Consider the following 21,633-nt stretch of genomic DNA (forward strand, 5'->3'; position numbering starts at 1 on the left):
AGCCCTGACGTGATCGCATAAATACATTCTTGTCATTGTTGATTATAATAGAATAAAGTAACATTTTCATTTTTCGGTATTAAATTATTGTTGGGTCTTACACGTGACTCGGTAGTCTAGGGGTATGATTCTCGCATAGGGTGCGAGAGGTCCCGGGTTCAAATCCCGGTCGAGCCCTGATGAAGTCGCGAAAATATTTATTTGTCATTGTTGATTCTTATGGAATAAGTAACTTTTTCATTTTTCGGTAATAAATATTTCCTAGCGCTTCAACGTGGCTCGGTGGTCTAGGGGTATGATTCTCGCTTTGGGTGCGAGAGGTCCCGGGTTCAAATCCCGGTCGAGCCCAGTCGAAGTCGCGTGAATGTTTTTTTGTCATTGTTGATTCTTATGGAATAAGTAACTTTCTTATTTTTCGGTAATAAATATTTCTTGGCTTTTCAACGTGGCTCGGTGGTCTAGGGGTATGATTCTCGCTTAGGGTGCGAGAGGTCCCGGATTCAAATCCCGGTCGAACCCTGACGTGATCGCATAAATACTTTCTTGTCATTGTTGATTCTAATGGAATAAAGTAACATTTTCATTTTTCGGTAATAAATATTTCTTGGCGCTTCAACGTGGCTGGGTGGTCTAGGGGTATGATTCTCGCTTAGGGTGCGGGAGGTCCTGGGTTCAAATCCCGGTCGAGTCCAGACGAAGTCGCGTGAATGTTTTTTTGTCATTGTTGATTCTTATGGAATAAGTAACTTTTTCATTTTTCGGTAATAAATATTTCCTAGCGCTTCAACGTGGCTCGGTGGTCTAGGGGTATGATTCTCGCTTTGGGTGCGAGAGGTCCCGGGTTCAAATCCCGGTCGAGCCCAGTCGAAGTCGCGTGAATGTTTTTTTGTCATTGTTGATTCTTATGGAATAAGTAACTTTCTTATTTTTCGGTAATAAATATTTCTTGGCTTTTCAACGTGGCTCGGTGGTCTAGGGGTATGATTCTCGCTTAGGGTGCGAGAGGTCCCGGATTCAAATCCCGGTCGAACCCTGACGTGATCGCATAAATACTTTCTTGTCATTGTTGATTCTAATGGAATAAAGTAACATTTTCATTTTTCGGTAATAAATATTTCTTGGCGCTTCAACGTGGCTGGGTGGTCTAGGGGTATGATTCTCGCTTTGGGTGCGAGAGGTCTCGGGTTCAAATCCCGGTCGAGCCCAGGCGAAGTCGCGTGAATGCTTTTTTGTCATTGTTGATTCTTATGGAATAAGTAACATTTTCATTTTTCGGTAATAAATATTTCTTGGCGCTTAAACGTGGCTCGATGGTCTAGGGGTATGATTCTCGCTTTGGGTGCGAGAGGTCCGGAGTTCAAATCCCGGTCGGGCCCAGACGAATTCGCGTAGTTTTTTTTTTGTCATTGTGGTTTCTTATGGAATAAGTAACTTTTTCATTTTTCGGTAATAAATATTTCTTGGCGCTTCGACGTGACTCGGTGGTCTAGGGGTAGGATTCTCGCTTAGGGTGTGAGAGGTCCCGGGTTCAAATCCCGGTCGAGCCCAGACGTAGTCGCGAAAATATTTATTTGTCATTGTTGATTCTTATGGAATAAGTAACTTTTTGATTTTTCGGTAATAAATATTTCTTGCCGATTCGACCTGGCTCGGTGGTGTAGGGGTATGATTCTCGCTTTGCGAGCGAGAGGTCCCGGGTTCAAATCCCGGTCGAGCCCAGACGTAGTGGCGAAAATATTTATTTGTCATTGTTGATTCTTATGGAATAAGTAACTTTTTGATTTTTCGGTAATAAATATTTCTTGGCGTTTCAACGTGGCTCAGTGGTCTAGGGGTATGATTCTCGCTTTGGGTGCGAGAGGTCTCGGGTTCAAATCCTGGTTGATCCCAGGCGAAGTCGTGTGAATGCTTTTTTGTCATTGTTGATTCTTATGGAATAAGTAACATTTTCATTTTTCGGTAATAAATATTTCTTGGCGCTTCAACGTGGCTCGATGGTCTAGGGGTATGATTCTCGCTTTGGGTGAGAGAGGTCCCGGGTTCAAATCCCGGTCGAGCCCAGACGAAGTCTCGTGCTTGTTTTTTTGTCATTGTTGATTCTTATGGAATAAGTAACTTTTTCATTTTTCAGTAATAAATATTTCTTGGCGGTTCAACGTGGCTCAGTGGTCTAGGGGTATGATTCTCGCTTAGGGTGCGGGAGGTCCCGGGTTTCAAATCCCGGTCGACCCCAGACGAAGTTGCGTGAATGTTTTTTTGTCATTGTTGATTCTTATGGAATAAGTAACTTTTTCATTTTTCGGTAATAAATAATTCTTGGCGGTTCAATGTGTCTCGGTGGTCTAGGGGTATGATTCTCGCTTTCGGTGCGAGAGGTCCCGGATTCAAATCCCGGTCGAGCCCAGACGTAGTGGCGAAAATATTTATTTGTCATTGTGATTCTTATGGAATAAGTAACTTTTTCATTTTTCGGTAATAAATATTTCTTGGCGCTTCAACGTGGCTCGGTGGTCTAGGGGTATGATTCTCGCTTTGGGTGAGAGAGGTCCCGGGTTCAAATCCCGGTCGAGCCCAGTCGAAGTCGCGTGAATGTTTTTTTGTCATTGTTGATTCTTATGGAATAAGTAACTTTCTTATTTTTCGGTAATAAATATTTCTTGGCTTTTCAACGTGGCTCGGTGGTCTAGGGGTATGATTCTCGCTTAGGGTGCGAGAGGTCCCGGATTCAAATCCCGGTCGAACCCTGACGTGATCGCATAAATACTTTCTTGTCATTGTTGATTCTAATGGAATAAAGTAACATTTTCATTTTTCGGTAATAAATATTTCTTGGCGCTTCAACGTGGCTGGGTGGTCTAGGGGTATGATTCTCGCTTTGGGTGCGAGAGGTCTCGGGTTCAAATCCCGGTCGAGCCCAGGCGAAGTCGCGTGAATGCTTTTTTGTCATTGTTGATTCTTATGGAATAAGTAACATTTTCATTTTTCGGTAATAAATATTTCTTGGCGCTTAAACGTGGCTCGATGGTCTAGGGGTATGATTCTCGCTTTGGGTGCGAGAGGTCCGGAGTTCAAATCCCGGTCGGGCCCAGACGAATTCGCGTAGTTTTTTTTTTGTCATTGTGGTTTCTTATGGAATAAGTAACTTTTTCATTTTTCGGTAATAAATATTTCTTGGCGCTTCGACGTGACTCGGTGGTCTAGGGGTAGGATTCTCGCTTAGGGTGTGAGAGGTCCCGGGTTCAAATCCCGGTCGAGCCCAGACGTAGTCGCGAAAATATTTATTTGTCATTGTTGATTCTTATGGAATAAGTAACTTTTTGATTTTTCGGTAATAAATATTTCTTGCCGATTCGACCTGGCTCGGTGGTGTAGGGGTATGATTCTCGCTTTGCGAGCGAGAGGTCCCGGGTTCAAATCCCGGTCGAGCCCAGACGTAGTGGCGAAAATATTTATTTGTCATTGTTGATTCTTATGGAATAAGTAACTTTTTGATTTTTCGGTAATAAATATTTCTTGGCGTTTCAACGTGGCTCAGTGGTCTAGGGGTATGATTCTCGCTTTGGGTGCGAGAGGTCTCGGGTTCAAATCCTGGTTGATCCCAGGCGAAGTCGTGTGAATGCTTTTTTGTCATTGTTGATTCTTATGGAATAAGTAACATTTTCATTTTTCGGTAATAAATATTTCTTGGCGCTTCAACGTGGCTCGATGGTCTAGGGGTATGATTCTCGCTTTGGGTGAGAGAGGTCCCGGGTTCAAATCCCGGTCGAGCCCAGACGAAGTCTCGTGCTTGTTTTTTTGTCATTGTTGATTCTTATGGAATAAGTAACTTTTTCATTTTTCAGTAATAAATATTTCTTGGCGGTTCAACGTGGCTCAGTGGTCTAGGGGTATGATTCTCGCTTAGGGTGCGGGAGGTCCCGGGTTTCAAATCCCGGTCGACCCCAGACGAAGTTGCGTGAATGTTTTTTTGTCATTGTTGATTCTTATGGAATAAGTAACTTTTTCATTTTTCGGTAATAAATAATTCTTGGCGGTTCAATGTGTCTCGGTGGTCTAGGGGTATGATTCTCGCTTTCGGTGCGAGAGGTCCCGGATTCAAATCCCGGTCGAGCCCAGACGTAGTGGCGAAAATATTTATTTGTCATTGTGATTCTTATGGAATAAGTAACTTTTTCATTTTTCGGTAATAAATATTTCTTGGCGCTTCAACGTGGCTCGGTGGTCTAGGGGTATGATTCTCGCTTTGGGTGAGAGAGGTCCCGGGTTCAAATCCCGGTCGAGCCCAGACGAAGTCTCGTGCTTGTTTTTTTGTCATTGTTGATTCTTATGGAATAAGTAACTTTTTCATTTTTCGGTAATAAATATTTATTGGCGCTTCAACCTGGCTCGGTGGTCTAGGGGTATGATTCTGGCTTTGGGTGCGTGAGGGCCCGGGTCCAAATCCCGGTCGAGGCCAGACGAAGTCGCGTGAATTTTTTTTTTTGTCATTGTTGATTCTTATTGAATAAGTAACTTTTTCATTTTTCGGTAATAAATATTTCTTGGCGCTTCAACTTGGCTCGGTGGTCTAGGGGTATGATTCTCGCTTTCGGTGCGAGAGGTCCCGGATTCAAATCCCGGTCGAGCCCAGACGTAGTGGCGAAAATATTTATTTGTCATTGTGATTCTTATGGAATAAGTAACTTTTTCATTTTTCGGTAATAAATATTTCTTGGCGCTTCAACGTGGCTCGGTGGTCTAGGGGTATGATTCTCGCTTTGGGTGCGAGAGGTCCTGGGTTCAAATCCCGGTCGACCCCAGATGAATTCGCGTAGTTTCTTTTTTGTCATTGTTGATTCTTATGAAATAAGTAAGTTTTTCATTTTTCGGTAATAAATATTTCTTGGCGCTTCAACGTGGCTCGGTGGTCTAGGGGTATGATTCTCGCTTTCGGTGCGAGAGGTCCCGGATTCAAATCCCGGTCGAGCCCAGACGTAGTGGCGAAAATATTTATTTGTCATTGTTGATTCTTTTGGAATAAGTAACTTTTTCTTTTTTCGGTAATAAATATTTCTTGGCGCTTCAACGTGGCTCGGTGGTCTAGGGGTATGATTCTCGCTTAGGGTGCGAGAGGTCCTGGGTTTAAATCCCGGTCGAGCCCCGACGAAGTCGCGTAAATATTTATTTGTCATTGTTGATTCTTATGGAATAAGTAACTTTTTCATTTTTTGGTAATAAATAATTCTTGGTGCTTCAACGTGGCTCGGTGGTCTAGGGGTATGATTCTCGCTTAGGGTGCGAGAGGTCCTGGGTTAAAATCCCGGTCGAGCCCAGACGAAGTCGCGGAAATATTTTTTTGTCATTGTTGATTCTTATGGAATAAGTAACTTTTTCATTTTTCGGTAATAAATAATTCTTGGTGCTTCAACGTGGCTCGGTGGTCTAGGGGTATGATTCTCGCTTAGGGTGCGAGAGGTCCTGGGTTAAAATCCCGGTCGAGCCCAGACGAAGTCGCGAAAATATTTATTTGTCATTGTTGATTCTTATGGAATAAGTAACTTTTTCATTTTTCGGTAATAAATAATTCTTGGTGCTTCAACGTGGCTCGGTGGTCTAGGGGTATGATTCTCGCTTAGGGTGCGAGAGGTCCTGGGTTAAAATCCCGGTCGAGCCCAGACAAAGTCGCGGAAATGTTTATTTGTCATTGTTCATTCTTATGGAATAAGTAACTTTTTCATTTTTCGGTAATAAATAATTCTTGGTGCTTCAACGTGGCTCGGTGGTCTAGGGGTATGATTATCGCTTTGGGTGCGAGAGGTCTCGGGTTCAAATCACGGTCGAGCCCAGACGAAGTCGCGAAAATATTTATTTGTCATTGTTGATTCTTATGGAATAAGTAACTTTTTCATTTTTCGGTAATAAATAATTCTTGGTGCTTCAACGTGGCTCGGTGGTCTAGGGGTATGATTCTCGCTTAGGGTGCGAGAGGTCCTGGGTTAAAATCCCGGTCGAGCCCAGACAAAGTCGCGAAAATATTTATTTGTCATTGTTGATTTTTATGGAATAAGTAACTTTTTCATTTTTCGGTAATAAATAATTCTTGGTGCTTCAACGTGGCTCGGTGGTCTAGGGGTATGATTCTCGCTTAGGGTGCGAGAGGTCCTGGGTTAAAATCCCGGTCGAGCCCAGAAGAAGTCGCGAAAATAATTATTTGTCATTGTTGATTCTTATGGAATAAGTAACTTTTTCATTTTTCGGTAATAAATAATTCTTGGTGCTTCAACGTGGCTCGGTGGTCTAGGGGTATGATTCTCGCTTAGGGTGCGAGAGGTCCTGGGTTAAAATCCCGGTCGAGCCCAGACAAAGTCGCGGAAATGTTTATTTGTCATTGTTCATTCTTATGGAATAAGTAACTTTTTCATTTTTCGGTAATAAATAATTCTTGGTGCTTCAACGTGGCTCGGTGGTCTAGGGGTATGATTATCGCTTTGGGTGCGAGAGGTCTCGGGTTCAAATCACGGTCGAGCCCAGACGAAGTCGCGAAAATATTTATTTGTCATTGTTGATTCTTATGGAATAAGTAACTTTTTCATTTTTCGGTAATAAATAATTCTTGGTGCTTCAACGTGGCTCGGTGGTCTAGGGGTATGATTCTCGCTTAGGGTGCGAGAGGTCCTGGGTTAAAATCCCGGTCGAGCCCAGACGAAGTCGCGAAAATATTTATTTGTCATTGTTGATTCTTATGGAATAAGTAACTTTTTCATTTTTCGGTAATAAATATTTCTTGGCGCTTCAACGTGGCTCAGTGGTCTAGGGGTATGATTCTCGCTTAGGGTGCGAGAGGTCCTGGGTTTAAATCCCGGTCGAGCCCAGACGAAGTCGCGAAAATATTTTTTTGTCATTGTTGATTCTTATGGAATAAGTAACTTTTTCATTTTTCGGTAATAAATAATTCTTGGTGCTTCAACGTGGCTCGGTGGTCTAGGGGTATGATTATCGCTTTGGGTGCGAGATGACTCGGGTTCAAATCCCGGTCGAGCCCAGACGAAATCGCGAAAATATTTATTTGTCATTGTTGATTCTTATGGAATAAGTAACTTTTTCATTTTTCGGTAATAAATAATTCTTGGTGCTTCAACGTGGCTCGGTGGTCTAGGGGTGTGATTCTCGCTTAGGGTGCGAGAGGTCCCGGGTTCAAATCCCGGTCGAGCCCAGACGTAGTGGGAAAATATTTATTTGTCATTGTTGATTCTTATGGAATAAGTAACTTTTTCATTTTTCGGTAATAAATATTTCTTGGCGCTTCAACGTGGCTCGGTGGTCTAGGGGTATGATTCTCGCTTAGGGTGCGAGAGGTCCTGGGTTTAAATCCCGGTCGAGCCCAGACGAAGTCGCGAAAATATTTTTTTGTCATTGTTGATTCTTATGGAATAAGTAACTTTTTCATTTTTCGGTAATAAATAATTCTTGGTGCTTCAACGTGGCTCGGTGGTCTAGGGGTATGATTATCGCTTTGGGTGCGAGATGTCTCGGGTTCAAATCCCGGTCGAGCCCAGACGAAATCGCGAAAATATTTATTTGTCATTGTTGATTCTTATGGAATAAGTAACTTTTTCATTTTTCGGTAATAAATAATTCTTGGTGCTTCAACGTGGCTCGGTGGTCTAGGGGTGTGATTCTCGCTTAGGGTGCGAGAGGTCCTGGGTTAAAATCCCGGTCGAGCCCAGACGAAGTCGCGAAAATCTTTATTTGTCATTGTTGATTCTTATGGAATAAGTAACTTTTTCATTTTTCGGTAATAAATAATTCTTGGTGCTTCAACGTGGCTCGGTGGTTTAGGGGTATGATTCTCGATTTGGGTGCGGGAGGTCTCGGGTTCAAGTCACGGTCGAGCCCTGACGAAGTCGCGCGAATATTTTTTTATCATTGTTGATTCTTATGGAATAAGTAACTTTTTCATTTTTCGGTAATAAATAATTCTTGGCGGTTCAATGTGGCTCGGTGGTCTTGGGGTATGATTCTCGTTTTGGGTGCGAGAGGTCCCGGGTTCAAATCCCGGTCGAGCCCAGACGTAGTGGGAAAATATTTATTTGTCATTGTTGATTCTTATGGAATAAGTAACTTTTTGATTTTTCGGTAATAAATATTTATTGGCGCTTCACCCTGGCTCGGTGGTCTAGGGGTATGATTCTGGCTTTGGGTGCGAGAGGTCCCGGGTTCAAAACCCGGTCGAACCCAGACGAATTCGCGTAGTTTCTTTTTTGTCATTGTTGATTCTTATGGAATAAGTAACTTTTTCATTTTTCGGTAATAAATATTTCTTGGCGCATCAACGTGGCTCGGTGGTCTAGGGGTATGATTCTCGCTTAGGGTGCGAGAGGTCCTGGGTTCAAATCCCGGTCGAGCCCAGACGAAGTTGCGTGAATGTTTTTTTATCATTGTTGATTCTTATGGAATAAGTAACTTTTTCATTTTTCGGTAATAAATAATTCTTGGCGCTTCAGCGTGGCTCGGTGGTCTAGGGGTATGATTCTCGCTTAGGGTGCGAGAGGTCCCGGGTTCAAATCCCGGTCGAGCCCAGACGAAGTCGCGTGAATGTTTTTTTATCATTGTTGATTCTTATGGAATAAGTAACTTTTTCATTTTTCGGTAATAAATATTTCTTGGCGCTTCAAAGCGGCTCGGTGGTCTAGGGATATGATTCTCTCTTTGGGTGCGAGAGGTCCCGGGTTCGAATCCCGGTCGAGCCCAGACGAAGTCGCGTGAATGTTTTTTTATCATTGTTGATTCTTATGGAATAAGTAACTTTTTCATTTTTCGGTAATAAATATTTCTTGGCGCTTCAACGTGGCTCGGTGGTCTAGGGGTATGATTCTCGCTTAGGGTGCGCGAGGTCCTGGGTTTAAATCCCGGTCGAGCCCCGAACGAAGTCGCGTAAATATTTATTTGTCATTGTTGATTCTTATGGAATAAGTAACTTTTTCATTTTTTGGTAATAAATAATTCTTGGCGCTTCAACGTGGCTCGGTGGTCTAGGGGTATGATTCTCGCTTAGGGTGCGAGAGGTCCTGGGTTAAAATCCCGGTCGAGCCCAGACGAAGTCGCGAAAATATTTTTTTGTCATTGTTGATTCTTATGGAATAAGTTAGTTTTTCATTTTTCGGTAATAAATATTTCTTGGCGCTTCAAAGCGGCTCGGTGGTCTAGGGATATGATTCTCTCTTTGGGTGCGAGAGGTCCCGGGTTCGAATCCCGGTCGAGCCCAGACGAAGTCGCGTGAATGTTTTTTTATCATTGTTGATTCTTATGGAATAAGTAACTTTTTCATTTTTTGATAATAAATAATTCTTGGTGCTTCAACGTGGCTCGGTGGTCTAGGGGTATGATTCTCGCTTAGGGTGCGAGAGGTCCTGGGTTAAAATCCCGGTCGAGCCCAGACGAAGTCGCGAAAATATTTTTTTGTCATTGTTGATTCTTATGGAATAAGTAACTTTTTCATTTTTCGGTAATAAATAATTCTTGGTGCTTCAACGTGGCTCGGTGGTCTAGGGGTATGATTATCGCTTTGGGTGCGAGATGTCTCGGGTTCAAATCCCGGTCGAGCCCAGACGAAATCGCGAAAATATTTATTTGTCATTGTTGATTCTTATGGAATAAGTAACTTTTTCATTTTTCGGTAATAAATAATTCTTGGTGCTTCAACGTGGCTCGGTGGTCTAGGGGTGTGATTCTCGCTTAGGGTGCGAGAGGTCCCGGGTTCAAATCCCGGTCGAGCCCAGACGTAGTGGGAAAATATTTATTTGTCATTGTTGATTCTTTTGGAATAAGTAACTTTTTATTTTTTCGGTAATAAATATTTCTTGGCGCTTCAACGTGGCTCGGTGGTCTAGGGGTATGATTCTCGCTTAGGGTGCGAGAGGTCCTGGGTTTAAATCCCGGTCGAGCCCCGACGAAGTCGCGTAAATATTTATTTGTCATTGTTGATTCTTATGGAATAAGTAACTTTTTCATTTTTTGGTAATAAATAATTCTTGGTGCTTCAACGTGGCTCGGTGGTCTAGGGGTATGATTCTCGCTTAGGGTGCGAGAGGTCCTGGGTTAAAATCCCGGTCGAGCCCAGACGAAGTCGCGGAAATATTTTTTTGTCATTGTTGATTCTTATGGAATAAGTAACTTTTTCATTTTTCGGTAATAAATAATTCTTGGTGCTTCAACGTGGCTCGGTGGTCTAGGGGTATGATTATCGCTTTGGGTGCGAGATGTCTCGGGTTCAAATCCCGGTCGAGCCCAGCCGAAATCGCGAAAATATTTATTTGTCATTGTTGATTCTTATGGAATAAGTAACTTTTTCATTTTTCGGTAATAAATAATTCTTGGTGCTTCAACGTGGCTCGGTGGTCTAGGGGTATGATTCTCGCTTAGGGTGCGAGAGGTCCTGGGTTAAAATCCCGGTCGAGCCCAGACGAAGTCGCGAAAATCTTTATTTGTCATTGTTGATTCTTATGGAATAAGTAACTTTTTCATTTTTCGGTAATAAATAATTCGTTGTCCTTCAACTTGGCTCGGTGGTTTAGGGGTATGATTCTCGATTTGGGTGCGGGAGGTCTCGGGTTCAAGTCACGGTCGAGCCCTGACGAAGTCGCGCGAATATTTTTTTATCATTGTTGATTCTTATGGAATAAGTAACTTTTTCATTTTTCGGTAATAAATAATTCTTGGCGGTTCAATGTGGCTCGGTGGTCTTGGGGTATGATTCTCGTTTTGGGTGCGAGAGGTCCCGGGTTCAAATCCCGGTCGAGCCCAGACGTAGTGGGAAAATATTTATTTGTCATTGTTGATTCTTATGGAATAAGTAACTTTTTGATTTTTCGGTAATAAATATTTATTGGCGCTTCACCCTGGCTCGGTGGTCTAGGGGTATGATTCTGGCTTTGGGTGCGAGAGGTCCCGGGTTCAAAACCCGGTCGAACCCAGACGAATTCGCGTAGTTTCTTTTTTGTCATTGTTGATTCTTATGGAATAAGTAACTTTTTCATTTTTCGGTAATAAATATTTCTTGGCGCATCAACGTGGCTCGGTGGTCTAGGGGTATGATTCTCGCTTAGGGTGCGAGAGGTCCTGGGTTCAAATCCCGGTCGAGCCCAGACGAAGTTGCGTGAATGTTTTTTTATCATTGTTGATTCTTATGGAATAAGTAACTTTTTCATTTTTCGGTAATAAATAATTCTTGGCGCTTCAGCGTGGCTCGGTGGTCTAGGGGTATGATTCTCGCTTAGGGTGCGAGAGGTCCCGGGTTCAAATCCCGGTCGAGCCCAGACGAAGTCGCGTGAATGTTTTTTTATCATTGTTGATTCTTATGGAATAAGTAACTTTTTCATTTTTCGGTAATAAATATTTCTTGGCGCTTCAAAGCGGCTCGGTGGTCTAGGGATATGATTCTCTCTTTGGGTGCGAGAGGTCCCGGGTTCGAATCCCGGTCGAGCCCAGACGAAGTCGCGTGAATGTTTTTTTATCATTGTTGATTCTTATGGAATAAGTAACTTTTTCATTTTTCGGTAATAAATATTTCTTGGCGCTTCAACGTGGCTCGGTGGTCTAGGGGTATGATTCTCGCTTAGGGTGCGCGAGGTCCTGGGTTTAAATCCCGGTCGAGCCCCGAACGAAGTCGCGTAAATATTTATTTGTCATTGTTGATTCTTATGGAATAAGTAACTTTTTCATTTTTTGGTAATAAATAATTCTTGGCGCTTCAACGTGGCTCGGTGGTCTAGGGGTATGATTCTCGCTTAGGGTGCGAGAGGTCCTGGGTTAAAATCCCGGTCGAGCCCAGACGAAGTCGCGAAAATATTTTTTTGTCATTGTTGATTCTTATGGAATAAGTTAGTTTTTCATTTTTCGGTAATAAATATTTCTTGGCGCTTCAAAGCGGCTCGGTGGTCTAGGGATATGATTCTCTCTTTGGGTGCGAGAGGTCCCGGGTTCGAATCCCGGTCGAGCCCAGACGAAGTCGCGTGAATGTTTTTTTATCATTGTTGATTCTTATGGAATAAGTAACTTTTTCATTTTTCGGTAATAAATATTTCTTGGCGCTTCAACGTGGCTCGGTGGTCTAGGGGTATGATTCTCGCTTAGGGTGCGCGAGGTCCTGGGTTTAAATCCCTTTCGAGCCCCGAACGAAGTCGCGTAAATATTTATTTGTCATTGTTGATTCTTATGGAATAAGTAACTTTTTCATTTTTTGGTAATAAATAATTCTTGGTGCTTCAACGTGGCTCGGTGGTCTAGGGGTATGATTCTCGCTTAGGGTGCGAGAGGTCCTGGGTTAAAATCCCGGTCGAGCCCAGACGAAGTCGCGAAAATATTTTTTTGTCATTGTTGATTCTTATGGAATAAGTAACTTTTTCATTTTTCGGTAATAAATAATTCTTGGTGCTTCAACGTGGCTCGGTGGTCTAGGGGTATGATTATCGCTTTGGGTGCGAGATGTCTCGGGTTCAAATCCCGGTCGAGCCCAGACGAAATCGCGAAAATATTTATTTGTCATTGTTGATTCTTATGGAATAAGTAACTTTTTCATTTTTCGGTAATAAATAATTCTTGGTGCTTCAACGTGGCTCGGTGGTCTAGGGGTGTGATTCTCGCTTAGGGTGCGAGAGGTCCCGGGTTCAAATCCCGGTCGAGCCCAGACGTAGTGGGAAAATATTTATTTGTCATTGTTGATTCTTTTGGAATAAGTAACTTTTTCATTTTTTCGTAATAAATAATTCTTGGTGCTTCAACGTGGCTCGGTGGTCTAGGGGTATGATTCTCGCTTAGGGTGCGAGAGGTCCTGGGTTAAAATCCCGGTCGAGCCCAGACGAAGTCGCGGAAATATTTTTTTGTCATTGTTGATTCTTATGGAATAAGTAACTTTTTCATTTTTCGGTAATAAATAATTCTTGGTGCTTCAACGTGGCTCGGTGGTTTAGGGGTATGATTCTCGATTTGGGTGCGGGAGGTCTCGGGTTCAAGTCACGGTCGAGCCCTGACGAAGTCGCGCGAATATTTTTTTATCATTGTTGATTCTTATGGAATAAGTAACTTTTTCATTTTTCGGTAATAAATAATTCTTGGCGGTTCAATGTGGCTCGGTGGTCTTGGGGTATGATTCTCGTTTTGGGTGCGAGAGGTCCCGGGTTCAAATCCCGGTCGAGCCCAGACGTAGTGGGAAAATATTTATTTGTCATTGTTGATTCTTATGGAATAAGTAACTTTTTGATTTTTCGGTAATAAATATTTATTGGCGCTTCACCCTGGCTCGGTGGTCTAGGGGTATGATTCTGGCTTTGGGTGCGAGAGGTCCCGGGTTCAAAACCCGGTCGAACCCAGACGAATTCGCGTAGTTTCTTTTTTGTCATTGTTGATTCTTATGGAATAAGTAACTTTTTCATTTTTCGGTAATAAATATTTCTTGGCGCATCAACGTGGCTCGGTGGTCTAGGGGTATGATTCTCGCTTAGGGTGCGAGAGGTCCCGGGTTCAAATCCCGGTCGAGCCCAGACGAAGTCGCGTGAATGTTTTTTTATCATTGTTGATTCTTATGGAATAAGTAACTTTTTCATTTTTCGGTAATAAATATTTCTTGGCGCTTCAAAGCGGCTCGGTGGTCTAGGGATATGATTCTCTCTTTGGGTGCGAGAGGTCCCGGGTTCGAATCCCGGTCGAGCCCAGACGAAGTCGCGTGAATGTTTTTTTATCATTGTTGATTCTTATGGAATAAGTAACTTTTTCATTTTTCGGTAATAAATATTTCTTGGCGCTTCAACGTGGCTCGGTGGTCTAGGGGTATGATTCTCGCTTAGGGTGCGCGAGGTCCTGGGTTTAAATCCCGGTCGAGCCCCGAACGAAGTCGCGTAAATATTTATTTGTCATTGTTGATTCTTATGGAATAAGTAACTTTTTCATTTTTTGGTAATAAATAATTCTTGGTGCTTCAACGTGGCTCGGTGGTCTAGGGGTATGATTATCGCTTTGGGTGCGAGAGGTCTCGGGTTCAAATCCCGGTCGAGCCCAGACGAAATCGCGAAAATATTTATTTGTCATTGTTGATTCTTATGGAATAAGTAACTTTTTCATTTTTTGGTAATAAATAATTCTTGGTGCTTCAACGTGGCTCGGTGGTCTAGGGGTATGATTCTCGCTTAGGGTGCGAGAGGTCCTGGGTTAAAATCCCGGTCGAGCCCAGACGAAGTCGCGAAAATATTTATTTGTCATTGTTGATTCTTATGGAATAAGTAACTTTTTCATTTTTCGGTAATAAATAATTCTTGGTGCTTCAACGTGGCTCGGTGGTCTAGGGGTATGATTATCGCTTTGGGTGCGGGAGGTCTCGGGTTCAAATCCCGGTCGAGCCCAGACGAAATCGCGAAAATATTTATTTGTCATTGTTGATTCTTATGGAATAAGTAACTTTTTCATTTTTCGGTAATAAATAATTCTTGGTGCTTCAACGTGGCTCGGTGGTTTAGAGGTATGATTCTCGCTTAGGGTGCGGGAGGTCTCGGGTTCAAGTCACGGTCGAGCCCTGACGAAGTCGCGTGAATATTTTTTTATCATTGTTGATTCTTATGGAATAAGTAACTTTTTCATTTTTCGGTAATAAATAATTCTTGGCGGTTCAATGTGGCTCGGTGGTCTTGGGGTATGATTCTCGTTTTGGGTGCGAGAGGTCCCGGGTTCAAATCCCGGTCGAGCCCAGACGTAGTGGGAAAATATTTATTTGTCATTGTTGATTCTTATGGAATAAGTAACTTTTTGATTTTTCGGTAATAAATATTTATTGGCGCTTCAACCTGGCTCGGTGGTCTAGGGGTATGATTCTGGCTTTCGGTGCGTGAGGGCCCGGGTCCAAATCCCGGTCGTGCCCACAAGAAGTCGCGTGAATTTTTTTTTTGTCATTGTTGATTCTTATTGAATAAGTAACTTTTTCATTTTTCGGTAATAAATATTTCTTGGCGCTTCAACGTGGCTCGGTGGTCTAGGGGTATGATTCTCGCTTTGGGTGCGAGAGGTCCCGGGTTCAAATCCCGGTCGAACCCAGACGAATTCGCGTAGTTTCTTTTTTGTCATTGTTGATTCTTATGGAATAAGTAACTTTTTCATTTTTCGGTAATAAATATTTCTTGGCGCTTCAACGTGGCTCGGTGGTCTAGGGGTATGATTCTCGCTTTCGGTGCGAGATGTCCCGGATTCAAATCCCGGTCGAGCCCAGACGTAGTGGCGAAAATATTTATTTGTCATTGTTGATTCTTATGGAATAAGTAACTTTTTCATTTTTCATTAATAAATATTTCTTGGCGCTTCAAAGCGGCTCGGTGGTCTAGGGGTATGATTCTCTCTTTGGGTGCGAGAAGTCCCGGGTTCGAATCCCGGTCGAGCCCAGACGAAGTCGCGTGAATGTTTTTTTATCATTGTTGATTCTTATGGAATAAGTAACTTTTTCATTTTTCGGTAATAAATATTTCTTGGCGCTTCAACGTGGCTCGGTGGTCTAGGGGTATGATTCTCGCTTAGGGTGCGAGAGGTCCTGGGTTTAAATCCCGGTCGAGCCCCGAACGAAGTCGCGTAAATATTTATTTGTCAATGTTGATTCTTATGGAATAAGTAACTTTTTCATTTTTTGGTAATAAATAATTCTTGGTGCTTCAACGTGGCTCGGTGGTCTAGGGGTATGATTCTCGCTTAGGGTGCAAGAGGTCCTGGGTTAAAATCCCGGTCGAGCCCAGACGAAGTCGCGAAAATATTTTTTTGTCATTGTTGATTCTTATGGAATAAGTAACTTTTTCATTTTTTGGTAATAAATAATTCTTGGTGCTTCAACGTGGCTCGGTGGTCTAGGGGTATGATTCTCGCTTAGGGTGCGAGAGGTCCTGGGTTAAAATCCCGGTCGAGCCCAGACGAAGTCGCGAAAATATTTTTTTGTCATTGTTGATTCTTATGGAATAAGTAACTTTTTCATTTTTCGGTAATAAATAATTCTTGGTGCTTCAACGTGACTCGGTGGTCTAGGGGTATGATTCTCGCTTAGGGTGCAAGAGGTCCTGGGTTACAATCCCGCTCGAGCCCTGACGAAGTCGCGAAAATATTTATTTGTCATTGTTGATTCTTATGGAATAAGTAACTTTTTCATTTTTTGGTAATAAATAATTCTTGGTGCTTCAACGTGGCTCGGTGGTCTAGGGGTATGATTCTCGCTTAGGGTGCGAGAGGTCCTGGGTTAAAATCCCGGTCGAGCCCAGACGAAGTCGCGAAAATATTTTTTTGTCATTGTTGATTCTTATGGAATAAGTAACTTTTTCATTTTTCGGTAATAAATAATTCTTGGTGCTTCAACGTGACTCGGTGGTCTAGGGGTATGATTCTCGCTTAGGGTGCAAGAGGTCCTGGGTTACAATCCCGCTCGAGCCCTGACGAAGTCGCGAAAATATTTATTTGTCATTGTTGATTCTTATGGAATAAGTAACTTTTTCATTTTTCGGTAATAAATAATTCTTGGTGCTTCAACGTGACTCGGTGGTCTAGGGGTATGATTCTCGCTTAGGGTGCAAGAGGTCCTGGGTTACAATCCCGCTCGAGCCCTGACGAAGTCGCGAAAATATTTATTTGTCATTGTTGATTCTTATGGAATAAGTAACTTTTTCATTTTTCGGTAATAAATAATTCTTGGTGCTTCAACGTGACTCGGTGGTCTAGGGGTATGATTCTCGCTTAGGGTGCGAGAGGTCCTGGGTTAAAATCCCGGTCGAGCCCAGACGAAGTCGCGAAAATATTTTTTTGTCATTGTTAATTCTTATGGAATAAGTAACTTTTTCATTTTTCGGTAATAAATAATTCTTGGTGCTTCAACGTGGCTCGGTGGTCTAGGGGTCTGATTCTCGCTTCGGGTGCGAGAGGTCTCGGGTTCAAGTCACGGTCGAGCCCTGACGAAGTCGCGAAAATATTTATTTGTCATTGTTAATTCTTATGGAATAAGTAACTTTTTCATTTTTCGGTAATAAATAATTCTTGGTGCTTCAACGTAGCTCGGTGGTCTAGGGGTATGATTTTCGCTTTGGGTGCGAGAGGTCTCGGGTTCAAATCCCGGTCGAGCCCAGACGAAGTCGCGAAAATATTTATTTGTCATTGTTAATTCTTATGGAATAAGTAACTTTTTCATTTTTCGGTAATAAATAATTCTTGGTGCTTCAACGTGGCTCGGTGGTCTAGGAATCTGATTCTCGCTTTGGGTGCGAGAGGTCTCGGGTTCAAGTCACGGTGGAGCCCTGACGAAGACGCGAAAATATTTATTTGTCATTGTTGATTCTTATGGAATAAGTAACTTTTTCATTTTTCGGTAATAAATAATTCTTGGTGCTTCAACGTGACTCGGTGGTCTAGGGGTCTGATTCTCGCTTCGGGTGCGAGAGGTCTCGGGTTCAAATCCCGGTCGAGCCCAGACGAGTCGCGTGAATGTTTTTTTGTCATTGTTGATTCTTATGGAATAAGTAACTTTTTCATTTTTCGGTAATAAATATTTCTTGGTGCTTCAACGTGGCTCGGTGGTCTAGGGGTATGATTCTCGCTTAGGGTGCAAGAGGTCCTGGGTTCTAATCCCGGTCGACCCCTGACGTGATCGCATAAATACTTTCTTGTCATTGTTGATTCTAATGGAATAAAGTAACATTTTCATTTTTCGGTATTAAATTATTGTTGGGTCTTCATCGTGTCTCGGTGGTCTAGGGGTATGATTCTCGCTATGGGTGCGAGAGGTCACGGGTTCTAATCCCGGTCGAGCCCAGACGAAGTCGCGTGAATTTTTTTTTGTCATTGTTGATTCTTATGGAATAAGTAACTTTTTCATTTTTCGGTAATAAATATTTCTTGGCGCTTCAACGTGGCTCGGTGGTCTAGGGGTATGATTCTCGCTTAGGGTGCGAGAGGTCCCGGGTTCAAATCCCGGTCGAGCCCAGACGAAGTCGCCAAAATATTTATTTGTCATTGTTGATTCTTATGGAATAAGTAACTTTTTCATTTTCGGTAATAAATATTTCTTTGCGCTTCAACGTGGCTCGGTGGTCTAGGGGTATGATTCTCGCTTAGGGTGCGAGAGGTCCCGGGTTCAAATCCCGGTCGAGCCCAGACGAAGTCGCGTGAATGTTTTGTTATCATTGTTGATTCTTATGGAATAAGTAACTTTTTCATTTTTCGGTAATAAATATTTCTTGGCGCTTCAAAGCGGCTCGGTGGTCTAGGGATATGATTCTCTCTTTGGGTGCGAGAGCTCCCGGGTTCAAATCCCGGTCGAGCCCAGACGAAGTCGCGTGAATGTTTTTTTATCATTGTTGATTCTTATGGAATAAGTAACTTTTTCATTTTTTGTTAATAAATATTTCTTGGCGCTGCACCGTGGCTTGGTGGTCTAGGGGTCTGATTCTCGCTTACGGTGCGAGAGGTCTCGGGTTCAAATCCCGGTCGAGCCCAGACGAAGTCGCTTGAATATTTTTTTATCATTGTTGATTCTTATGGAATAAGTAACTTTTTCATTTTTCGGTAATAAATATTTCTTGGCGCTTCAACGCGGCTCGGTGGTCTAGGGGTATGATTCTCGCTTAGGGTGCGAGAGGTAATGGGTTCATATCCCGGTCGAGCCCAGGCGAAGTCACTTGAATGTTTTTTTATCATTGTTGATTCTTATGGAATAAGTAACTTTTTCATTTTTCGGTAATAAATATTTCTTGGCGCTGCACCGTGGCTTGGTGGTCTAGGGGTCTGATTCTCGCTTACGGTGCGAGAGGTCTCGGGTTCAAATCCCGGTCGAGCCCAGACGAAGTCGCGTGAATATTTTTTTATCATTGTTGATTCTTATGGAATAAGTAACTTTTTCATTTTTCGGTAATAAATATTTCTTGGCGCTTCAACGCGGCTCGGTGGTCTAGGGGTATGATTCTCGCTTAGGGTGCGAGAGGTCCTGGGTTCTAATCCCGGTCGACCCCTGACGTGATCGCATAAATACTTTCTTGTCATTGTTGATTCTAATGGAATAAAGTAACATTTTCATTTTTCGGTATTAAATTATTGTTGGGTCTTCATCGTGTCTCGGTGGTCTAGGGGTATGATTCTCGCTTAGGGTGCGAGAGGTCCTGGGTTCTAAACCCGGTCGAGCCCTGACGTGATCGCATAAATACTTTCTTGTCATTGTTGATTCTTATGGAATAAAGTAACATTTTCATTTTTCGGTATTAAATTATTGTTGGGTCTTCAACGTGTCTCGGTGGTCTAGGGGTATGATTCTCGCTATGGGTGCGAGAGGACCCGGGTTCAAATCCCGGTCGATCCCTGACGAATTCGCGTAGATTTTTTTTTGTCATTGTTGATTTTTATGGAATAAGTAACTTTTTCATTTTTCGGTAATAAATATTTCTTGGCGCTTCAACGTGGCTCGGTGGTCTAGGGGTATGATTCTCGCTTAGGGTGCGAGAGGTCCTGGGTTCTAATCCCGGTCGACCCCTGACGTGATCGCATAAATACTTTCTTGTCATTGTTGATTCTTATGGAATAAAGTAACATTTTCATTTTTCGGTATTAAATTATTGTTGGGTCTTCAACGTGTCTCGGTGGTCTAGGGGTATGATTCTCGCTATGGGTGCGAGAGGACCCGGGTTCAAATCCCGGTCGAGCCCTGACGAATTCGCGTAGATTTTTTTTTGTCATTGTTGATTTTTATGGAATAAGTAACTTTTTCATTTTTCGGTAATAAATATTTCTTGGCGCTTCAACGCGGCTCGGTGGTCTAGGGGTATGATTCTCGCTTAGGGTGCGAGAGGTCCTGGGTTCTAATCCCGGTCGACCCCTGACGTGATCGCATAAATACTTTCTTGTCATTGTTGATTCTAATGGAATAAAGTAACATTTTCATTTTTCGGTATTAAATTATTGTTGGGTCTTCATCGTGTCTCGGTGGTCTAGGGGTATGATTCTCGCTTAGGGTGCGAGAGGTCCCGGGTTCAATCCCGGTCGAGCCCAGACGAAGTCGCGAAAATGTTTATTTGTCATTGTTGATTCTTATGGAATAAGTAACTTTTTCATTTTTCGGTAATAAATATTTCTTTGCGCTTCAACGTGGCTCGGTGGTCTAGGGGTATGATTCTCGCTTTGGGTGCGAGAGGTGCTGGGTTCAAATCCCGGTCGAGCCCAGACGAAGTCGCGAAAATATTTAATTGTCATTGTTGATTCTAATGGAATAAGTAACTTTTTGATTTTTCGGTAATAAATATTTTTTGCCGCTTCTACGTGGCTCGGTGTCTAGGGGTATGATTCTCGCTTTGGGTGCGAGAGGTCCCGGGTTCAAATCCCGGTCGAGCCCAGACGAGGTCGCGAAAATATTTATTTGTCATTGTTGATTCTTATGGAATAAGTAACTTTTTCATTTTTCGGTAATAAATATTTCTTTGCGCTTCAACGTGGCTCGGTGGTCTAGGGGTATGATTCTCGCTTTGGGTGCGAGAGGTGCTGGGTTCAAATCCCGGTCGAGCCCAGACGAAGTCGCGAAAATATTTAATTGTCATTGTTGATTCTTATGGAATAAGTAACTTTTTCATTTTTCGGTAATAAATAATTCTTGACGATTCAACGTGGTTTGGTGGTCTAGGGGTATGATTCTCGCTTAGGGTGCGAGAGGTCCCGGGTTCAAATCCCGGTCGAGCCCAGACGAAGTCGCGTGAATGGTTTTTTGTCATTGTTGATTCTAATCGAATAAGTAACTTTTTGATTTTTCGGTAATAAATATTTCTTGGCGCTTCAACGTGGCTCGGTGGTCTAGGGGTATGATTCTCGCTTAGGATGCGAGAGGTACTGGATTCTAATCCCGGTAGAGCCCTGACGTGATCGCATAAATACTTTCTTGTCATTGTTGATTCTAATGGAATAAAGTAACATTTTCATTTTTCGGTATTAAATTATTGTTGGGTCTTCATCGTGTCTCGGTAGTCTAGGGGTATGATTCTCGCTTAGGGTGTGAGAGGTCCTGGGTTCAAATCCCAGTCGAGCCCAGACGAAGTCGCGAAAATATTTATTTGTCATTGTTGATTCTTATGGAATAAGTAACTTTTTGATTTTTCGGTAATAAATATTTCTTGGCGCTTCAACGTGGCTCGGTGGTCTAGGGGTATGATTCTCGCTTTGGGTGCGAGAGGTCCCGGGTTCAAATCCCGGTCGAGCCCAGACGAAGTCGCGAAAATATTTATTTGTCATTGTTGATTCTTATGGAATAAGTAACTTTTTGATTTTTCGGTAATAAATATTTCTTGGTGCTTCAACGTGGCTCGGTGGTCTAGGGGTATGATTCTCGCTTTGGGTGCGAGAGGTCCCGGGTTCAAATCCCGGTCGAGCCCAGACGAAATCGCGAAAATATTTATTTGTCATTGTTGATTCTTATGGAATAAGTAACTTTTTGATTTTTCGGTAATAAATATTTCTTGGTGCTTCAACGTGGCTCGGTGGTCTAGGGGTATGATTCTCGCTTTGGGTGCGAGAGGTCCCGGGTTCAAATCCCGGTCGAGCCCAGTCGAAGTCGCGTGAATGTTTTTTTGTCATTGTTGATTCTTATGGAATAAGTAACTTTTTCATTTTTCGGTAATA

General features: G+C 42.8%; 62 non-coding genes across 62 annotated transcripts; all 62 read left to right on the forward strand.

Annotated features, from left to right (window-relative positions):
• Nucleotides 1-276: 276 nt before the first annotated feature.
• Nucleotides 277-348, forward strand: TRNAP-UGG (transfer RNA proline (anticodon UGG)). The gene has a single exon. It is a non-coding gene; the product is annotated as a tRNA-Pro (tRNA).
• Nucleotides 349-790: 442 nt separating this feature from the next.
• TRNAP-UGG (transfer RNA proline (anticodon UGG)) lies at nucleotides 791-862 on the forward strand. Its single transcript has one exon. It is a non-coding gene; the product is annotated as a tRNA-Pro (tRNA).
• Nucleotides 863-1,133: 271 nt separating this feature from the next.
• On the forward strand, nucleotides 1,134-1,205 carry TRNAP-UGG (transfer RNA proline (anticodon UGG)). The gene has a single exon. It is a non-coding gene; the product is annotated as a tRNA-Pro (tRNA).
• A 99-nt stretch (nucleotides 1,206-1,304) lies between these two features.
• Nucleotides 1,305-1,376, forward strand: TRNAP-UGG (transfer RNA proline (anticodon UGG)). The gene has a single exon. It is a non-coding gene; the product is annotated as a tRNA-Pro (tRNA).
• Nucleotides 1,377-1,475: 99 nt separating this feature from the next.
• TRNAP-AGG (transfer RNA proline (anticodon AGG)) lies at nucleotides 1,476-1,548 on the forward strand. The gene has a single exon. It is a non-coding gene; the product is annotated as a tRNA-Pro (tRNA).
• A 98-nt stretch (nucleotides 1,549-1,646) lies between these two features.
• TRNAA-UGC (transfer RNA alanine (anticodon UGC)) lies at nucleotides 1,647-1,718 on the forward strand. The gene has a single exon. It is a non-coding gene; the product is annotated as a tRNA-Ala (tRNA).
• A 270-nt stretch (nucleotides 1,719-1,988) lies between these two features.
• Nucleotides 1,989-2,060, forward strand: TRNAP-UGG (transfer RNA proline (anticodon UGG)). The gene has a single exon. It is a non-coding gene; the product is annotated as a tRNA-Pro (tRNA).
• Nucleotides 2,061-2,501: 441 nt separating this feature from the next.
• On the forward strand, nucleotides 2,502-2,573 carry TRNAP-UGG (transfer RNA proline (anticodon UGG)). The gene has a single exon. It is a non-coding gene; the product is annotated as a tRNA-Pro (tRNA).
• Nucleotides 2,574-2,844: 271 nt separating this feature from the next.
• Nucleotides 2,845-2,916, forward strand: TRNAP-UGG (transfer RNA proline (anticodon UGG)). The gene has a single exon. It is a non-coding gene; the product is annotated as a tRNA-Pro (tRNA).
• A 99-nt stretch (nucleotides 2,917-3,015) lies between these two features.
• On the forward strand, nucleotides 3,016-3,087 carry TRNAP-UGG (transfer RNA proline (anticodon UGG)). Its single transcript has one exon. It is a non-coding gene; the product is annotated as a tRNA-Pro (tRNA).
• Nucleotides 3,088-3,186: 99 nt separating this feature from the next.
• TRNAP-AGG (transfer RNA proline (anticodon AGG)) lies at nucleotides 3,187-3,259 on the forward strand. Its single transcript has one exon. It is a non-coding gene; the product is annotated as a tRNA-Pro (tRNA).
• Nucleotides 3,260-3,357: 98 nt separating this feature from the next.
• TRNAA-UGC (transfer RNA alanine (anticodon UGC)) lies at nucleotides 3,358-3,429 on the forward strand. Its single transcript has one exon. It is a non-coding gene; the product is annotated as a tRNA-Ala (tRNA).
• Nucleotides 3,430-3,699: 270 nt separating this feature from the next.
• On the forward strand, nucleotides 3,700-3,771 carry TRNAP-UGG (transfer RNA proline (anticodon UGG)). Its single transcript has one exon. It is a non-coding gene; the product is annotated as a tRNA-Pro (tRNA).
• Nucleotides 3,772-4,212: 441 nt separating this feature from the next.
• TRNAP-UGG (transfer RNA proline (anticodon UGG)) lies at nucleotides 4,213-4,284 on the forward strand. Its single transcript has one exon. It is a non-coding gene; the product is annotated as a tRNA-Pro (tRNA).
• Nucleotides 4,285-4,556: 272 nt separating this feature from the next.
• On the forward strand, nucleotides 4,557-4,628 carry TRNAR-UCG (transfer RNA arginine (anticodon UCG)). Its single transcript has one exon. It is a non-coding gene; the product is annotated as a tRNA-Arg (tRNA).
• A 98-nt stretch (nucleotides 4,629-4,726) lies between these two features.
• On the forward strand, nucleotides 4,727-4,798 carry TRNAP-UGG (transfer RNA proline (anticodon UGG)). Its single transcript has one exon. It is a non-coding gene; the product is annotated as a tRNA-Pro (tRNA).
• A 99-nt stretch (nucleotides 4,799-4,897) lies between these two features.
• On the forward strand, nucleotides 4,898-4,969 carry TRNAR-UCG (transfer RNA arginine (anticodon UCG)). Its single transcript has one exon. It is a non-coding gene; the product is annotated as a tRNA-Arg (tRNA).
• Nucleotides 4,970-5,068: 99 nt separating this feature from the next.
• TRNAP-AGG (transfer RNA proline (anticodon AGG)) lies at nucleotides 5,069-5,140 on the forward strand. Its single transcript has one exon. It is a non-coding gene; the product is annotated as a tRNA-Pro (tRNA).
• A 99-nt stretch (nucleotides 5,141-5,239) lies between these two features.
• Nucleotides 5,240-5,311, forward strand: TRNAP-AGG (transfer RNA proline (anticodon AGG)). Its single transcript has one exon. It is a non-coding gene; the product is annotated as a tRNA-Pro (tRNA).
• Nucleotides 5,312-5,410: 99 nt separating this feature from the next.
• Nucleotides 5,411-5,482, forward strand: TRNAP-AGG (transfer RNA proline (anticodon AGG)). Its single transcript has one exon. It is a non-coding gene; the product is annotated as a tRNA-Pro (tRNA).
• A 99-nt stretch (nucleotides 5,483-5,581) lies between these two features.
• On the forward strand, nucleotides 5,582-5,653 carry TRNAP-AGG (transfer RNA proline (anticodon AGG)). Its single transcript has one exon. It is a non-coding gene; the product is annotated as a tRNA-Pro (tRNA).
• Nucleotides 5,654-5,923: 270 nt separating this feature from the next.
• On the forward strand, nucleotides 5,924-5,995 carry TRNAP-AGG (transfer RNA proline (anticodon AGG)). The gene has a single exon. It is a non-coding gene; the product is annotated as a tRNA-Pro (tRNA).
• A 99-nt stretch (nucleotides 5,996-6,094) lies between these two features.
• TRNAP-AGG (transfer RNA proline (anticodon AGG)) lies at nucleotides 6,095-6,166 on the forward strand. The gene has a single exon. It is a non-coding gene; the product is annotated as a tRNA-Pro (tRNA).
• A 99-nt stretch (nucleotides 6,167-6,265) lies between these two features.
• On the forward strand, nucleotides 6,266-6,337 carry TRNAP-AGG (transfer RNA proline (anticodon AGG)). The gene has a single exon. It is a non-coding gene; the product is annotated as a tRNA-Pro (tRNA).
• A 270-nt stretch (nucleotides 6,338-6,607) lies between these two features.
• TRNAP-AGG (transfer RNA proline (anticodon AGG)) lies at nucleotides 6,608-6,679 on the forward strand. The gene has a single exon. It is a non-coding gene; the product is annotated as a tRNA-Pro (tRNA).
• A 441-nt stretch (nucleotides 6,680-7,120) lies between these two features.
• Nucleotides 7,121-7,192, forward strand: TRNAP-AGG (transfer RNA proline (anticodon AGG)). Its single transcript has one exon. It is a non-coding gene; the product is annotated as a tRNA-Pro (tRNA).
• A 98-nt stretch (nucleotides 7,193-7,290) lies between these two features.
• TRNAP-AGG (transfer RNA proline (anticodon AGG)) lies at nucleotides 7,291-7,362 on the forward strand. Its single transcript has one exon. It is a non-coding gene; the product is annotated as a tRNA-Pro (tRNA).
• Nucleotides 7,363-7,974: 612 nt separating this feature from the next.
• Nucleotides 7,975-8,046, forward strand: TRNAP-UGG (transfer RNA proline (anticodon UGG)). The gene has a single exon. It is a non-coding gene; the product is annotated as a tRNA-Pro (tRNA).
• Nucleotides 8,047-8,315: 269 nt separating this feature from the next.
• TRNAP-AGG (transfer RNA proline (anticodon AGG)) lies at nucleotides 8,316-8,387 on the forward strand. The gene has a single exon. It is a non-coding gene; the product is annotated as a tRNA-Pro (tRNA).
• A 99-nt stretch (nucleotides 8,388-8,486) lies between these two features.
• On the forward strand, nucleotides 8,487-8,558 carry TRNAP-AGG (transfer RNA proline (anticodon AGG)). The gene has a single exon. It is a non-coding gene; the product is annotated as a tRNA-Pro (tRNA).
• A 442-nt stretch (nucleotides 8,559-9,000) lies between these two features.
• TRNAP-AGG (transfer RNA proline (anticodon AGG)) lies at nucleotides 9,001-9,072 on the forward strand. Its single transcript has one exon. It is a non-coding gene; the product is annotated as a tRNA-Pro (tRNA).
• Nucleotides 9,073-9,342: 270 nt separating this feature from the next.
• Nucleotides 9,343-9,414, forward strand: TRNAP-AGG (transfer RNA proline (anticodon AGG)). The gene has a single exon. It is a non-coding gene; the product is annotated as a tRNA-Pro (tRNA).
• A 270-nt stretch (nucleotides 9,415-9,684) lies between these two features.
• On the forward strand, nucleotides 9,685-9,756 carry TRNAP-AGG (transfer RNA proline (anticodon AGG)). The gene has a single exon. It is a non-coding gene; the product is annotated as a tRNA-Pro (tRNA).
• Nucleotides 9,757-9,854: 98 nt separating this feature from the next.
• On the forward strand, nucleotides 9,855-9,926 carry TRNAP-AGG (transfer RNA proline (anticodon AGG)). Its single transcript has one exon. It is a non-coding gene; the product is annotated as a tRNA-Pro (tRNA).
• A 99-nt stretch (nucleotides 9,927-10,025) lies between these two features.
• Nucleotides 10,026-10,097, forward strand: TRNAP-AGG (transfer RNA proline (anticodon AGG)). The gene has a single exon. It is a non-coding gene; the product is annotated as a tRNA-Pro (tRNA).
• Nucleotides 10,098-10,367: 270 nt separating this feature from the next.
• TRNAP-AGG (transfer RNA proline (anticodon AGG)) lies at nucleotides 10,368-10,439 on the forward strand. The gene has a single exon. It is a non-coding gene; the product is annotated as a tRNA-Pro (tRNA).
• A 270-nt stretch (nucleotides 10,440-10,709) lies between these two features.
• Nucleotides 10,710-10,781, forward strand: TRNAP-UGG (transfer RNA proline (anticodon UGG)). Its single transcript has one exon. It is a non-coding gene; the product is annotated as a tRNA-Pro (tRNA).
• A 269-nt stretch (nucleotides 10,782-11,050) lies between these two features.
• On the forward strand, nucleotides 11,051-11,122 carry TRNAP-AGG (transfer RNA proline (anticodon AGG)). The gene has a single exon. It is a non-coding gene; the product is annotated as a tRNA-Pro (tRNA).
• Nucleotides 11,123-11,221: 99 nt separating this feature from the next.
• TRNAP-AGG (transfer RNA proline (anticodon AGG)) lies at nucleotides 11,222-11,293 on the forward strand. Its single transcript has one exon. It is a non-coding gene; the product is annotated as a tRNA-Pro (tRNA).
• Nucleotides 11,294-11,735: 442 nt separating this feature from the next.
• TRNAP-AGG (transfer RNA proline (anticodon AGG)) lies at nucleotides 11,736-11,807 on the forward strand. Its single transcript has one exon. It is a non-coding gene; the product is annotated as a tRNA-Pro (tRNA).
• Nucleotides 11,808-12,249: 442 nt separating this feature from the next.
• On the forward strand, nucleotides 12,250-12,321 carry TRNAP-AGG (transfer RNA proline (anticodon AGG)). Its single transcript has one exon. It is a non-coding gene; the product is annotated as a tRNA-Pro (tRNA).
• Nucleotides 12,322-12,591: 270 nt separating this feature from the next.
• TRNAP-AGG (transfer RNA proline (anticodon AGG)) lies at nucleotides 12,592-12,663 on the forward strand. The gene has a single exon. It is a non-coding gene; the product is annotated as a tRNA-Pro (tRNA).
• Nucleotides 12,664-12,761: 98 nt separating this feature from the next.
• On the forward strand, nucleotides 12,762-12,833 carry TRNAP-AGG (transfer RNA proline (anticodon AGG)). The gene has a single exon. It is a non-coding gene; the product is annotated as a tRNA-Pro (tRNA).
• A 270-nt stretch (nucleotides 12,834-13,103) lies between these two features.
• On the forward strand, nucleotides 13,104-13,175 carry TRNAP-UGG (transfer RNA proline (anticodon UGG)). Its single transcript has one exon. It is a non-coding gene; the product is annotated as a tRNA-Pro (tRNA).
• Nucleotides 13,176-13,444: 269 nt separating this feature from the next.
• TRNAP-AGG (transfer RNA proline (anticodon AGG)) lies at nucleotides 13,445-13,516 on the forward strand. Its single transcript has one exon. It is a non-coding gene; the product is annotated as a tRNA-Pro (tRNA).
• Nucleotides 13,517-13,958: 442 nt separating this feature from the next.
• Nucleotides 13,959-14,030, forward strand: TRNAP-UGG (transfer RNA proline (anticodon UGG)). Its single transcript has one exon. It is a non-coding gene; the product is annotated as a tRNA-Pro (tRNA).
• Nucleotides 14,031-14,129: 99 nt separating this feature from the next.
• Nucleotides 14,130-14,201, forward strand: TRNAP-AGG (transfer RNA proline (anticodon AGG)). Its single transcript has one exon. It is a non-coding gene; the product is annotated as a tRNA-Pro (tRNA).
• A 441-nt stretch (nucleotides 14,202-14,642) lies between these two features.
• On the forward strand, nucleotides 14,643-14,714 carry TRNAP-UGG (transfer RNA proline (anticodon UGG)). Its single transcript has one exon. It is a non-coding gene; the product is annotated as a tRNA-Pro (tRNA).
• Nucleotides 14,715-14,984: 270 nt separating this feature from the next.
• Nucleotides 14,985-15,056, forward strand: TRNAP-UGG (transfer RNA proline (anticodon UGG)). Its single transcript has one exon. It is a non-coding gene; the product is annotated as a tRNA-Pro (tRNA).
• A 99-nt stretch (nucleotides 15,057-15,155) lies between these two features.
• Nucleotides 15,156-15,227, forward strand: TRNAR-UCG (transfer RNA arginine (anticodon UCG)). Its single transcript has one exon. It is a non-coding gene; the product is annotated as a tRNA-Arg (tRNA).
• Nucleotides 15,228-15,497: 270 nt separating this feature from the next.
• TRNAP-AGG (transfer RNA proline (anticodon AGG)) lies at nucleotides 15,498-15,569 on the forward strand. The gene has a single exon. It is a non-coding gene; the product is annotated as a tRNA-Pro (tRNA).
• Nucleotides 15,570-15,840: 271 nt separating this feature from the next.
• Nucleotides 15,841-15,912, forward strand: TRNAP-AGG (transfer RNA proline (anticodon AGG)). The gene has a single exon. It is a non-coding gene; the product is annotated as a tRNA-Pro (tRNA).
• Nucleotides 15,913-16,182: 270 nt separating this feature from the next.
• TRNAP-AGG (transfer RNA proline (anticodon AGG)) lies at nucleotides 16,183-16,254 on the forward strand. The gene has a single exon. It is a non-coding gene; the product is annotated as a tRNA-Pro (tRNA).
• Nucleotides 16,255-17,892: 1,638 nt separating this feature from the next.
• Nucleotides 17,893-17,964, forward strand: TRNAP-AGG (transfer RNA proline (anticodon AGG)). The gene has a single exon. It is a non-coding gene; the product is annotated as a tRNA-Pro (tRNA).
• Nucleotides 17,965-18,062: 98 nt separating this feature from the next.
• Nucleotides 18,063-18,134, forward strand: TRNAP-AGG (transfer RNA proline (anticodon AGG)). Its single transcript has one exon. It is a non-coding gene; the product is annotated as a tRNA-Pro (tRNA).
• Nucleotides 18,135-20,117: 1,983 nt separating this feature from the next.
• TRNAP-UGG (transfer RNA proline (anticodon UGG)) lies at nucleotides 20,118-20,189 on the forward strand. Its single transcript has one exon. It is a non-coding gene; the product is annotated as a tRNA-Pro (tRNA).
• A 269-nt stretch (nucleotides 20,190-20,458) lies between these two features.
• On the forward strand, nucleotides 20,459-20,530 carry TRNAP-UGG (transfer RNA proline (anticodon UGG)). The gene has a single exon. It is a non-coding gene; the product is annotated as a tRNA-Pro (tRNA).
• Nucleotides 20,531-20,629: 99 nt separating this feature from the next.
• TRNAP-AGG (transfer RNA proline (anticodon AGG)) lies at nucleotides 20,630-20,701 on the forward strand. The gene has a single exon. It is a non-coding gene; the product is annotated as a tRNA-Pro (tRNA).
• A 271-nt stretch (nucleotides 20,702-20,972) lies between these two features.
• On the forward strand, nucleotides 20,973-21,044 carry TRNAP-AGG (transfer RNA proline (anticodon AGG)). Its single transcript has one exon. It is a non-coding gene; the product is annotated as a tRNA-Pro (tRNA).
• Nucleotides 21,045-21,143: 99 nt separating this feature from the next.
• On the forward strand, nucleotides 21,144-21,215 carry TRNAP-UGG (transfer RNA proline (anticodon UGG)). The gene has a single exon. It is a non-coding gene; the product is annotated as a tRNA-Pro (tRNA).
• Nucleotides 21,216-21,314: 99 nt separating this feature from the next.
• Nucleotides 21,315-21,386, forward strand: TRNAP-UGG (transfer RNA proline (anticodon UGG)). The gene has a single exon. It is a non-coding gene; the product is annotated as a tRNA-Pro (tRNA).
• Nucleotides 21,387-21,485: 99 nt separating this feature from the next.
• TRNAP-UGG (transfer RNA proline (anticodon UGG)) lies at nucleotides 21,486-21,557 on the forward strand. The gene has a single exon. It is a non-coding gene; the product is annotated as a tRNA-Pro (tRNA).
• Nucleotides 21,558-21,633: the final 76 nt, after the last annotated feature.

This window comes from Pholcus phalangioides, unplaced genomic scaffold, assembly GCF_987345545.1.
Source record: "Pholcus phalangioides strain wild (caught in Gottingen) unplaced genomic scaffold, Ppha-v1.0 ptg000005l_1, whole genome shotgun sequence".
Classification (NCBI taxonomy): Eukaryota; Metazoa; Arthropoda; class Arachnida; order Araneae; family Pholcidae; genus Pholcus; species Pholcus phalangioides.